The sequence below is a fragment of the Penaeus japonicus genome, unplaced genomic scaffold, assembly GCF_977035675.1.
Source record: "Penaeus japonicus unplaced genomic scaffold, GWHDUDI00000001_assembly GWHDUDI00000010, whole genome shotgun sequence".
Classification (NCBI taxonomy): domain Eukaryota; kingdom Metazoa; phylum Arthropoda; class Malacostraca; order Decapoda; family Penaeidae; genus Penaeus; species Penaeus japonicus.
Window position 1 is genome coordinate 33,966,716 of NW_028234412.1, and position 15,000 is coordinate 33,981,715.

At 41.0% G+C, this 15,000-nt stretch overlaps 1 non-coding gene across 1 annotated transcript; it reads left to right on the forward strand.

Moving 5' to 3' along the window:
• The first annotated feature begins 4,571 nt into the window (after positions 1–4,571).
• TRNAI-AAU (transfer RNA isoleucine (anticodon AAU)) lies at positions 4,572–4,645 on the forward strand. The gene has a single exon. It is a non-coding gene; the product is annotated as a tRNA-Ile (tRNA).
• Positions 4,646–15,000: the final 10,355 nt, after the last annotated feature.

Sequence of the window (15,000 nt, forward strand, 5' to 3'; positions counted from 1 at the left end):
CGCCAGGCCTCTTAATTAATGTCCGGGGCATACTTCACACACACACGTATACACATACACACTTGTACACACATACACATGTACACGTACATACTCACATGTACACACACGCACATATACACACATGCACACACACACACATACACACATATGTGTGTATATATGCACATGCATGTATATGTATATATATATGTGTGTGTGTGTATGTATATATTTGTATATATCTATAGATCTATATATACATATACACACATATATATATATGTATATATATACATATATATATGTATATATATATATATATATATATACAAACACACACAAGCACACGCATATATGAATATATATATGTAGAATGCCTTAGTATAGTATTTCATCAAAGCTGTAAACAACTGAAATACCTGAATAGAGAAAGAAAAAGATCTGGAGGACATGAAAGCAACCAAGATCTGCAGGTGACATTGTTTCTTTCAACGAGTCAGCAAATTAACTACAACAAATGTTAGACATATATACATATACAAATATACATATGTGCATACTGTATATATAACCAGTTTCACTAATATATTATGTAAACTGCTAGAAAATGCGGAAACAATGGCTTAAACTATCTATAGATGTGTAGACTGTATTTGCTTAGACACTTAAATGGCTTATGACAAGGTGTCACTCAGTAGATTTATATGGAAAACTCCTCGAATGGATGAAAGACTTTCTGCTTGAAAGACAAAAGCAATTAGATGAAAACAACTCAAAGGAGACTTGTAAAAAGAGGAGCATCTCAAGGATCAATCTTTGCAGCAACCATCTCCAATATTTCCTTCAATGGTTTGCGGTCAAACGTCCGCTCGGGTAGTTTACCTGAATATTCAAGCTACCTGAGCAAAAACAATGAAAGGTCATAAGCGAAGAATCCGGCCAAAGCCTCCAAAAGGACATCGCGACCTTATTTATGTGGAGAAACATGAAGAGGACATTTACGTGTGAGAAAGAAAAATATGACCACCATAAGGCAGTGGTATATAGCCCCCATCTAAGTAAGGATATAGACAAATTAGAAAGACTTCAAAGAGCAGCTGCAAGAGATATGATCTAGAAAATGTATTTTCTGGTCTATAGGACTAACTGCTTTGGAGGAAAAAAGAAAACGAAGCGACATGATTACGCTGTAATATAATGTTGCAGAAACAGTTTATTAAACAAGGCTGATTTTATTTTTGAACGAGTGAAAGGTCACAGTAAAAAGGACAAAAGTGAAGAGAACCGATAAAAATGTTAAAATAGTAAGCTCTCTAGACAGAAATATGTAACAATGGAACAACGGCCCTCAAAACGTACTGTGTACCAGAAATGAGCATCATCTTAAAGAATTGTATGATAATCTTAAATCAGCATATGGGACTTTCTCTCCCGTATTGAAACAATTTAGTAATAACTCACACGAACAGAAATACATACTGAGTATGCATACTGCAGGTGATATTTCCCAATAGATTCCCTGGACACTGGAATACCACAGAGGGATAACATGCTGAGAACTAGAATCGTGCGGTTAAAAGTAACATTTCCCAATTCAATTTATGTAGATTTAATAAAATATTTATTGATAAAAAATCCATGTTTTTAAAATGTGCTGATAGACTTATCTACAAGTATATATGTATATATATACATATATACATATATATGCATATATATATACATATATACATATATATGTATATATATACATATATACATATATATGTATATATATACTTATATACATATATATGTATATATATACATATATACATATATATGTATATATATACATATATACATATGTATGTATATATAGATATATATGTACAATGTACTTATATATACATATATACATATACATATATTGTATATATGTACATTTGTACATATGCAAAACTCACTAATTAACAGAACGCGATGCTAGACTAACTTAGGAATCAAACGCGTGTTGAATGAATTGCAAAACGCTAAATTTATTGAGAAATCTGATCTGTGCGAGAGAAAATTGTCGGAATCCCAGTGAAACAAGAAAATACCAGATATGAACCTGAACGCTGAGTGGGGTATGGATGACCTTCATGACATATAGGTATAAGTAAGACTGAATAACTGAATGACCTTTGTTCAGTTGTTCGTGATATAACTCTTCAAGAAGCTCATACATACATACATACATATATATAAATATATATATATATATATATATATTTATATATATATATATATATATATATATATATATATATATATATATATATATGTACATATGCGTATGTATGTGTGTGTGAATATGTGTGTGCTTGTTCACACATACACAGATACACACACAAACACATACATATATATGTATATATAAGTTTGTTATTTGTAAGTAGATTGTATATACGTGGCTATCAGTAACTATCATATCAACACACTCTGAAAAAAAAGTCCACGCATGAAGTATGACAAACTGCCTCTTCAACGTTTCTTGGCTTTTCCATTATCTGAAAAAGCTTTTATTTCTTGGACTTATATAAGTTACCAGTATTATATGTTACATTTTATTTTTTTTACCTCCCTATTTCCCATACAGACAATTAGTTGATCATAGTGATAGTTGTAGCTTTCAGGTAATTCCAATAAAATATAATTAGAATGTGATACCAGATCTTCTTAAAGAGGGTTCGATCCCCTTACGGGCCAATAGATAACGATTTTGAGCCTGTTCACGAACACGCTAATTTATCAGGCTCTGTTGCCGACAACATACTTGAGCCACGAGCTATTGCACTTGTGCTTTAGCGTAACTGTAGCTTTACCCACGGTCTATCCCGGCTTTACTTACGTTCTTTCTCCCGGCCTATTAACTATATGGATATTCACGTCAAGAGGAGCTCAGCATTAGTCCTCAGATGTTCTTCTATATATGATTTGATGTAAGATCCAGCAAGATCGAAAGCCAACTTCACCTAACCTAAATTAAACTTTGATAAACAAAACCTACACTTCTATAATTTAATCGTATTTTGCTCATCCTCATACAACACACAAACGCAGACATCATGAAACAAAAGTCTTACCTTAAGGTTGTTGAGGAGACACATATGAATATATATATGTGGATATATAACCAGTTCCACTAGTGTATTATGTAAACTGCTAGAAAAGATGATACAGAAACAATGAGTTAAACTAAGTGAAAAACTTTATATGTTATGTTGTAAATGAGACACGAATTTGTAGACTGATTTGCTTAGACACTTAAATGGCTTTTGACAAGGTGTCACTCAGTAGGTGTCACTCAGTAGAGTTCATGGAAAACTCCTCGAATGGATGAAAGACTTTCTGCTTGAAAGACAAATGAGCACAACAATTAGATGAAAACAATTTAAAAGAGACTTGTAAATAGTGGAGCACCTCAAGGATCAATCTTTGCAGCAATCATGTCCATTCTTTTCATCAATGGTTTGCCGATAAACGCCCGCTCACCTGAATAGCTACCTAAGCAAAAACACAAAGGAAGGTCATAAATGAAGAATCCGGCCAAAGCCTCCAAAAGGACATTGAGACCTTATTCATGTGGAGTTGTACCTGGAAAATAAAATGTTGGCAGAAACATGAAGAGGGCATTTACGTGTGAGAAGCAAAAACATAACCATCATAAAGTAAAGAGAACCGATAAAAATGTTAAAAGAGGAAGCTCTCTAGACAGAAATGTGGAATAATGGAACAACGGCCATCTAAACGTACTATGTACCAGAAATGTGCATCATCTTAAAGAATTGTATGAGAATCTGAAATACGTAGATGTAACTTTCTCTCTCGTATTGAAACAACTAAATAATAACACACGAACAGAAGTATACTGTGCATGCATACTGCAGGTGATATTTCCCAATAGATTCCCTGGACACTGGAATACCACAGATGAATAACATGCTGAGAACTAGAATCGTGCGGTTAAAAGTACCATTTCCCAATTCAATTTATGTAGACTTGATAAAATATGGAGGTCATCAGCTGAATTGCAAAACGCTAAATTGAATGAGAAATCTAATCTGTGCGAGAGAAAATTGTCGGAATCACAGTGAAACAAGATTTGAATCTGAGTACTGAGTGGGGTATGGATGATCTTATAACGTTTTTAGTGAACAAATGTTCATGACATTTATGTATAAATGAGACTGAAAAAATGTTTCATAGTTTTCATTTCTTAAATAGTAGATGTCAGAGGTGCACATACAACCATATATACATACATATATATACATATGAGTATGTATGAGTGCGAATGTGTGTGCCTGTTCACAAACACATATATATACATATTGCGTATGATGTTATCTAATCCTTAGACGCCGGAATTCGGCAGGTCCTTATCATGGTTAATGCAAGAAGTTAGTTATTTGTAAGTCGATTGGAGATTCGTAGCTATTAGTAATTATCATATCAACTCCTTCTGAAAAAAAAACGCAGTCGATCATGGTGATAGGTTATAGCTTTCAGGTAATTTCAGTAAAATATAATTGCAATCTGATACTAGAACTTAGTGAGAAAATAGAGGCCTGTTAGCTCAGTTGGTTAGAGCGCCGTGCTAATAACGCGGATGTCGAGGGTTCGATCCCCTTACGGGCCATGGCTAATACTTTTGAGCCTGTTCATTAACACGCTAATTTATCAGGCTCTGTTGCCAAGAAAATACCAGAGCCATAAGCGATGTCACTTTAACAGCACGGAACTGCTTTAGCGTGACTATAGCTTTACCTAGGGTCTATCACGGCTTTCTGTACGTTCTTTCTCCCGGCCTATTAACTATATGGATATTCACGTCAAAAAATAGTTCTTCAGAATTAGTCCCCAGATGTTATTGTGCTTTGATGTAAGATCCAGACAGATCGAGAGTCAACTTCACCTATCCTAAATTAAGCTTGGATAAACAAAAGCTACACTTCTATAATTCAATCTTATTTTGCCTATCCTCATACAACCGCGCACACGAAGACATCACGAAACAAAAGCCTTACCTTAAGGTTATGAGGAGACACTTACCTAACCTTCATAAACGTCTCAGATAGTCGCTTATCCGCCCATGTCTAGAGTACATAGCGACCCATACAGACATATACATTTATTAGAATCTAAGATTTTTTTTTTTCGGTTGTCAGTTTAATATCACACAACTATAGATATACCTCACATCAAACGGCTTATATATGTAAGGAATCCCTCCGTTCTTCGTCCCTCCATGCGAGCCTACCTACGATCTCTCGCTTCCACAGCTCTGGAGTCCGGAGGCGTCTTGGCATTTTTTAAAAATTATTTTGCATTTGTACTATATTTCTGTCGTGTTTTTATTTCCTCATGGCATGTTTTTGTCTGTTTTTAGTTCGCTTGTGTTTTTGTTTCAGTTTACCATACCAAACGTTTTCTTTCTTTTTTTTTTTTTTTTTTTTGCTTTTTGTTTTACCGAGTCTGTTTTTGCTTTTGTCTCCTATTTCAATTGGTCATTTTATTTAGTTTCAAATCGCTGTTTTACGGGGTATTTCTATATTCCTATCAGTTGCTTTTACAATATTTTGTCGAATCATGATGACGTGAAGGTACACCTTTACGAATGTCGTATTTTATTTGTTCATTATTTTATTGTAAATCTCTTTTATTTTGTGATTTTATTCTATTGTGTTTTACGACAACCTTCCCCATATTTTTTTTTATTGCAATTATATTTTATTTTTGAATTTATTATTTTTACGTGACCTGTGACGTCACAAAGCTTATAAATATGACCCGTTTTACACCAAATACAGTCAGTCTATACCAGTCAGCGGTAGTTTTTGTTACTCCTTTTCCACCTGAAACACCGGTTACCAGAAGAAACCAGCAAAGAAAAGATAAGTCTTGGGATCCTGACATTTTATTATTAATAGGAGCTGGACGTGATTTCTTTTTACATATATATAAATCTTAACAGTGAGGTTTTGTGTTTTTATAGTTTTGCTTGCTTTGTTTTTTTTTACTTCTCATTTATCATCCCTTCAGGACTTGCTGTGTTTTTGTTTTAACTTTAATTCTTTGCCTTTTAGTTATAGCTTTTGGCCTTTGCCATTGTTTTTTTCTTCAGTTTTTGTTTTTAGAATCACCTTCAGTGACCCTTATGCTGCCATGTTTTAGTAATTTGTTTCTTTTATGTACGGCCTTTTGCCAGAGGATCATTTATGATCCCTCTTTCGTTTTAGTTAGTTTTTAAAGTAAGCCCTTAGCTTAGCACTTCCCTTTGGAGTTGCTCTTATTTTTATGGCAGTTTGATCATTTTAGGATTTCATTAACCTGTTTATTCTTTTATTTGTTTTATCTATTAATATTATCTAGTGCTCTTAGTCTATGTTCTATTTAATTGTTGATAGGCTAAACGTTGAGGAGCTATACACTGGAACTTCCCCATTCTGTTTTTGTTCAGATTCCCTTCTTCCACGCTACCATATTTCATGGGGATCTGATTGCAGGGGTCTGATCAAGTTCATACTTGCATCCCATTTTGCCAGCTTCGAGGAAGGGGGTTGGTAGTGCGGGGCCCCTGCCATACAATTGATACGCTACAGCTTCATTTTGGTGTGCAGCGGTGGGACTTGCTACGCCACCTCTTGTTTCATTTTTAGGCGTGAATTTCCAGTGAATAAGCTTTTGCTTTTGTATTACTCCTTAACGTTGAGACGTCCAGCATAGTTTTTTTCCGTTAGTTTTACATCATGCATGTTTTACGTAGATTTTTGTGAGCCACTTTGTCATTTTATTTTTGTGTTGCTTTTCTATTTTACGTCTTTTACAGATTTTCGGGATCGTAGTTTTCTTTGTATTTTATTAAGAGCTTGGCCTTTTTTATTATTCAGTGCTTTTATCTCTTTCCTTTCAGAGGTCGTTTTTTTCACCTAACTGCCAGCTCGCACAGTTTAGGCATTTTTCTTGTGGCTCATTTAGCTAGGGACTCTTTTATTTCATGTGCTTTCCCCTCTTTTAACCAGCTTTTCCCAAGCCAGCTTCAAGTCCTTTGTCACTGTGTCTGGTGACAGTTTACAGTGTGGTGGTCGGTGTTTGTTGTGTCCTCTTGTATTTCCTGCGTCTGTTCTAGTATTGTTGCTTTTTGTTTGAAGTTATTATCCAGTAAACCTTGGATAGTTTACGGTCGTCATTTACAAAGCAGCCCCGATGTATGCTATCTAAGGTCGTACCAGTATGACCAGATATCAAGAGAGGCGAAGGAGAAACGAACGGTTCCAGCAGCGCAGAAACCTCCGTTCTAACAGCCAGCCCACGTCCCGTGATCCATCTCCTGCCAGTGCAACTTCAGAACTTCATCTCCTGCCTGTGGTCGCTGGTGGCTCCAACCCAGAAGTAAGGCAAGCAGTTCAAGTGATGGCGACTGAAATTACGATGTTCAGGGAAGTTCTGGATAGGGTAAATACTCTGGTTGACGAAGTGCGTGAATACAAAGAGCAAAACAATCAACTCGACGCACGGCTTCAAAGGTATGAGGATAATGTTAGGGAGCAGGAGCGAGCAGATGAAGCTAGAAGACAAGCTGATGAGCGTGTGGAGTTTGAGCGACAACAGCAGAATGCGGTAGCAGAGAGGGATGAGCAGATCCGGCAGCTTCGTCGGCAACTCGAAGAACGTGATGGTGAGCTGGATGGTAATCGACGTGCTCAACAGGACATCCAATCTGAAATCCCTGTACGCGAGGATGCCGAACGTCAGCAGCAATTAGTGTTAGATGATCGTGACCAGCGAATTCAGCAGCTACAGGCTCAGCTTCGGGCGCGAGAGAGTGAACTAGCGGACCTGCGTCGCACTGCACACACTGCTGCAACACTTCCTGTCGCCAGCCAGGTTACTACCGGTGACGTGGTCAGTCGACATTCATGTAGCCATCAGCATCCACCTGCCACGGGTGGTATCCATCTTCCTCGTGCACCACCGCAGCCCTTCCCACGTAGCCGGCCCAACACTCCTGAACGTGTTGGGTGCCTCCCATCTTTGCAGCCACAGCCGGAGCAATATCATTTGCCTCCAGTTTCGTCACACCAGCCCTCAGTTGATGCAGGAAGGTGTTCTAGAAGTCAGGTACCGCACTGCAGAGATTGTACCAGCACCCACTGTCCATCTGCAAAAGCCTCCAGCATCACCCAAGTATCATACGTGTTCACCAAGGAGAAGGTGCCTCTTTTCAAAGGTGATGCAACTGCCTCTCAGCCTCTTAAAAAGAATCAAGAGATTGAAGGGTGGATACGGGCTATAGAGAATGTGGTAAAACCATCCACTTCAGAGGCCTACATTCAAGCAGCCCGTGCGAATTGCAGAGGTCCTGCCGAGTTGATCATAAACTCTCCTCTCTTTGATCACATCGCGGAATGGGAGACCTTCAAAGCAGCTTTACGCAGTAAGTTCCGAGGCACTTATACCGCTGCAGATTTTTATAAAGTCCTTTATGAAAATCGTATGACCTCAGGACAGGCCCCCATGGACTACTTCCTTCAGCTTGAGGGTAGTGTATATCAGAGATATCGTGATCATTGTGAAGCCATAGGAGATCCTGCCGAGTTAGTCAGGAGGGTTTTTCTTAGTGGCATTCCAGCTTGGCTGCGAGACTTCCTTGCCCTGAAGGAGGATGGGAGCCCTACCCAAATGGCTGAAGCTGCTCAGCGAATTTGGAATTCGCGTAATGGTATCAGACATGATGACAGTCAATCACCAGATTTTCACCGTCACCCTGACCGTCCTCCACGTGCCCGTGATCATTATGCGACGCCTGTATCGGCTGATAATTCGTGTATGCACTCATCCTTCCCAGTAGCAGTCCAAGGAAAGTGGTGCAACTATCACAAGGTCTCCACCCATAACTCGGCTGAGTGTCGTGTTATGTCTGCTAATAACCCAAATGCTCAATCCTCAGCCAGCCGCCTGTGTTACCAATGCAAGAGACCAGGTCATTTTGCCAAAGACTGTCCCTTTCAGCCATGCCAGGGCAACAGTGCTCCCAGAGCCGCTGGCAGAACCACCTCAGGGAGCCACCAACATTCAAGCTGTGACCAAAACAATAGCCACAATGACCACTCTGGCTCCCGTGGGACGGCCACTCGTGGCACTCAATGTTGACGATGCTACCGCTGTATGTTTCATCGACACAGGTTCAGAGGTTACAATCATCAAGCCACAGACCCTTCAGCTGATTGATCCCCAAGGTTGCTTACGTCGAAAGGAAACGACCCATCAACTTAGAGGTGTAACAGGCAAGTCTCTGGATGCCTGTAGTGAAGTAACCTTGACCTTCTGCCTCGATGCCGACTTACAAATACGCCATCAAGTAACTGTGTGCGATGTCCAGTTTCCTGGTGACATCCTCCTAGGAATGGATCTACTCCGAAGAACTTCTTTCAGCCTGTCATCCAGTTTGCAAGACAACTGGGCATGCCTCACCCTGGAAGGTCGGACTTTTTCCGTCACCTACACTGACGTCTGTTCTTTACAGCTCTGTCTTGTAAATGTGGAAGATTCCCCAATGGTAACAGACCCTGCTTTTATTAGATGTAGTTCCTCATCTTCCTCTGCTGTTTTACAATCTACCAAGGACCCTTCATCTGCTACAGTACACCTCCGACAGACCACGGAGCTCCCACCACATGCTGGGCGTTTCCTGGAGGGTACGATCGAGAAGTCTGGCCCTAGTGATGGAGATGTTCTTCTGATGCCCCAAGTTTCAGCTGTGTGCACCTCTCCCTACTTAGTTACTACAGCCTCTAAACGCCGTTGCCCTGTGTGGGTAGTGAATCACACGGCAAGACCTGTACGACTGACACAGGGAACACGCTTGGGAACGGTTACTGCTGTTGAAGAAATCTACACCACTGATACATCACAAGCTGTGCCACAGAATTCAGTTGCTGCTGAGAATACAGATCCCATCGAAGCTGAGTTCTGGGAGGACAGTGAGGAAGCGGCAGACTTTTCATGGGAAGAAGACCTCTTTGATCAGATGTATGGTCTGGAAGATTTTGGCTACTGTGACGGCCAGGAGCTCTTTCCAGATAAACTACCACCTTCATTGGCCCTTGCTGCAGTGGAAGCAGTGGAAGGTCTGAAGGATCTACCTCATCAAGGCTCAGAAGGACTTGCGCCAGATCTACAGCACTTGGAAGAAGCCCAGCGCCAGGAGATGCAGTCACTCCTTCATCGCTACCAGGATCTTTTTGATGGGGGAGAGGAAGCAGTTGGTCACATTCCAGGTGTTCAACACCAGATTAACACTGGTGATGCCGCTCCTGTGTGCACTCGGCAATGGAGGCTCCCTCAGGCAACCCGCAGTATCATCCGAGAACAGTGTGACTCCATGCTCAGGCAAGGTGTAATTGAGCCTTCAACATCACCATGGCTCAGCCCTGTGGTGTTGGTTAAGAAGAAGGGTGGATCACTCCGGTTTTGTGTAGATTACCATAATTTAAATGCAGTCACCACAGGCGACACATATCCACTACCTCGCATTGATGAACTCATTGATGAGTTAGGCTCAACAGATACGTTCACCACCTTGGATGCTAAGGCAGCATATTGGAGTGTTGAGGTCCATCCAGAGGATAGAGCAAAGACTGCCTTTAGTGATGGCTATAGGCTCTTCCAGTTTAAGAGGCTCCCCTTTGGCCTCAGCACAGCACCAACCACATTCCAGAGGACTATGAACATCGTCCTTTCCTCGGTCCTAGGGCGCCATACGCTAGCTTATCTGGATGACATCATCATTTACTCCAGAGGCTTTTCTCAACACCTAATAGATCTGGAGGAAACACTGAAGCTTCTCACAGCAGCTGGCATAAAATTGAATTCTGAGAAGTGCAGCTTTGCCGCTACCACCATCAACTTCTTGGGATTTACAATCTCTCCTGAGGGTGTCCAGCCAGATCGTGATAAAGTTGCTGCCATTATGGAAACCCCTGCGCCCCGAACTGTCAAGGAGGTTCGTCATTTTCTTGGTGCCACTAGGTTTTTCAGGAAACACATTCAAGGATACGCAACCCTAGCTGCACCACTGCATCTTCTCTTAAAGAAAGGTCAGTCTTGGTTATGGGGTGAAGATCAGCAGAAAGCTTTCAGTGACCTCAAGGAATGTCTTGTTTCTGCACCAGTTCTTCGTCAACCTGATTTTTCTGCCCCCTTTGAGCTGCATACTGATGCCAGCAGCCTTGCTGTAGGAGCAGCACTAATCCAGAGAGATGCTGATGGGACACCTCATGCTGTCGCCTACTATAGCAGGAAACTGCAAGATCCAGAAACCCGGTATCCTGCAATAGACTGTGAAGCCCTAGCAGTGGTCGAAGGTGTTCGCATCTTCGATTCTTATCTTTATGGCCGGAAGTTTACCATCCTCACTGATCACCGGCCACTCATTTATGTTTTCAAGCGTCGCACAAAGTCACCAAGAATGACTAGGTTTGCCCATGACCTATCATTCTATGACTTTGAGATAAGATACAAAGAAGGGCTACTTTAGAGGTTAATGATATGTCCCCACAAAAGCTAGCACTTGAGCAAAGTAAAGATCCGAAGTTGCAAGATATCCTGGCATATCTCCGTGATGGAACTGTACCAAAACGGAAGTTGCCTATCCCACTTTCGGACTTCGAACTAAAGGATGGAGTTCTTTATCGACTCCTACACTTGCCAGATAGGATCTTATACCAGGTTTGTGTTCCTGAAGACCTCCAAGACTCGGCAATAAAAGCAGCACATGAGCCACCTCTTGCGATGCACCCTGGGATTCATCGGACCTACAACAATCTCCGCAATATGTTTTATTGGCCAAACATGTTGCGTGACACCCGTTGCTATGTGGAAAGTTGTCTCTCGTGTCAGCAAGCAAAAGGAATTGCCCAAAGGGTTCCCATGGCCGAAGCACCATTAGCTCTTTACCCTCTAGAGCGGATCTCCATGGACATTTTAGATCTGAGTCAGGCACCCATGAGATGGGTACTTACCATTGTTGACCAGCACACCCGATTTATTCAGCTGATTCCGCTCAAAGATATCACCGCTTCAAGAGTGCATCGTGCTTTCCTTGATCATTGGGTGACATACTTCGGTCCGCCTCGAGTCATCCAGACAGACAATGGTCGTCAGTTCATCTCCCAGTTGTTTGAGGAGTTAGTGGAGATTTTACGGGCATCTCATCACTTCACCATTCGGTATCACCCACAAGCAAATGGCCTCGTAGAAAGAACGAATCGTGTTGTGAAGGCTGCCCTTAGAGCTGTTGTTGGTGAACAACCTGGAAGTTGGCACAAATATATACCAGAGTTACGGCTTGCTCTTAACTCTGCCATCCATCGGACTACTGGTGAGCAGCCCTTATACTTACTTACAGGAAGGCATGGATATTTTCCTGTGGGCTTAACAAATGAAGCGGTTTTTGACGACAACAGCACCTTTCAACAACGGCTAAAGGCTGCCCGCCGTGCTGCTGTTGAGGCTTCCAAGGATGCTCGGGAAGTTTATGGAAGAGCGTATAACCGACGCGCAAAAGGAACCTTTACTCCAGAGGAAGGGCACCTCGTGTGGTACAAAGAAATGGTACCACGTCCACTAGGACCAAAGTGGCGTGGACCCGCTCGTGTCTGTAAGCGATTGGGTCCAGTATCTTTTGAAGTGCAGCACCTGGAGTCTGGTAAGGTGCTCCGAGCCCATCTTAACCACTTGAGACCTTACAAACCATCCAGAGAACTGGCATTTGCTGATGAAGAAGGGGATCCAGATGAACTTCCTGAAGCTGATGATCCTTGGGTGGCAATTCTCACAGCCTGTGTTTGGGATCCTGCTTCTCAAGGAGAATAGCGGCAGCCAGAACCAACAGTTTCAGCTTGTAGGGACCTCATCTCAATGAGCCATTGGCCTAGTGCCACATTGAGTTGAGAGATGCTGTTACAATTTTTCTAGGAAATTTCTGCGTGGCGAGACAAGTTTTACGAGTCAGCACAAGCTACAGTTCGATTTTATAGGGACTCTACTTTTTGTGAGCCATTGGCCTTGTGCCACACAGATGTAGAGAATGCTGTCAGTGTTTGGTCTTGGCAGATGTTAGGGACTTTACTTGCCATGAGCTATTGGCCTTGTGCCACATGTAAGTAAAGATTGCTGTTCATTGGAGAGTGGTAGGGACTTTACTTTCGTGAGACATTGGCCGTGTGCCACACGAGAGTAAAGGATGCTGTTAATTGTTGCTGTCGCCTGCTGTGTACTGCTTCACTGCCAGATGATGCCATCTTCATGAGATGCTGCAGCCGCCCTAGTAAGGATGGATGATCAAGCTGCTTTATATCCGAAAGTTAACTGTTTGGATTTGTATATTTCCGTGAGTAAGAGATCACAGTTTTAACCTTTATTTACTCCACTTGATTTGTCAGGACTCAGGCTTCCTTTTCTTTTCAGGTCTCCGCTGACTGCTTCGACCCAGAGCGGGGGAGGAATCTGTAAGGAATCCCTCCGTTCTTCGTTCCTCCATGCGAGCCTACCTACGATCTCTCGCTTCCACAGCTCTGGGGCCGGATACTCAAAACTCTGGCAGTTTAAGACGTCGCAGCGGGTTACGCTCTCGTAAGGTACGATGTCCCTACGAGGTCGCAAATCTCCCATACTCAGAGAAAAAATAAAATATCGTAACCGAAAGAAAACCTCTTAACCGTAGTTCGATGGGATACCCTCAGATGGCGGGACCTTTTCGAATTGACCAATCAACAGTCAGCCCTTTAGACGTAACTACCAATTGGAGGCCACGGTCATTAGGGGGAGGAGCGAGCGAAAGAGAGAGAGGGAGTGGGAAAGAGAGCGAGAGTGAGATATAGATGATTATAAAAACAGATAGATGGATATTTGAATGGATAAATAGACAGAGAGATACAGATATATATTTATGAGTGTATATATATATGAATAAATATATATGCATGTATATATAAATGTATATGTATGTTTGTTTGTATATGATAAATACATACATACATATATATATATATATATATATATATATATATATATATATATATATATATGTATGTATGTATATATATGTATATATACACCTTTGTCTATGACAAGACACCTTCATTTCCCAAAGCTCTATAGTGTATTCAATATGTATTGTCGTAAACTCCATAGGGTAAACGACGAGCGCATTCTATAATTGCTTGTTATCTTCTTTATATCAAGTGGCTAGGGAGAATGGAGGTATTTGTGATACACAGATACAATATAAATTGATATGACGCCTTATACAGTGTCTGGGACAGTCAGTAATACATAATCTATACAAATCTCGTTTGTACAAGTCGGAACTAGCACGACTTATTTCCGGGTTCACACCGGTACGAGTGCTCGGGACCACCCTTAAGTTACGAGGTGCTGTGACGTCACGCGGGGACGGTTAAAAGTTTTGAGTATGACCATCGGAGCTCGCAGTTCGAGTTAAGACATGCGCGGCCTGGCTGCGCGGACTTACGACGTCGTTAGCTGTTTTGAGTATCCGGCCCCTGGAGTCCGGAGGCGTCTTGGCATTTTTTAAAAATTATTTTGCATTTGTACTATATTTCTGTCGTGTTTTTATTTCCTCATGGCATGTTTTTGTCTGTTTTTAGTTCGCTTGTGTTTTTGTTTCAGTTTACCATACCAAACGTTTTCTTTCTTTTTTTTTTTTTTGCTTTTTGTTTTACCGAGTCTGTTTTTGCTTTTGTCTCCTATTTTAATTGGTCATTTTATTTAGTTTCAAATCGCTGTTTTACGGGGTATTTCTATTTTCCTATCAGTTGCTTTTACAATATTTTGTCGAATCATGATGACGTGAAGGTACACCTTTACGAATGTTGTATTTTATTTGTTCATTATTTTATTGTAAATCTCTTTTATTTTGTGATTTTATTCTATTGTGTTTTACGACAACCTTCCCCATATTTTTTTTAT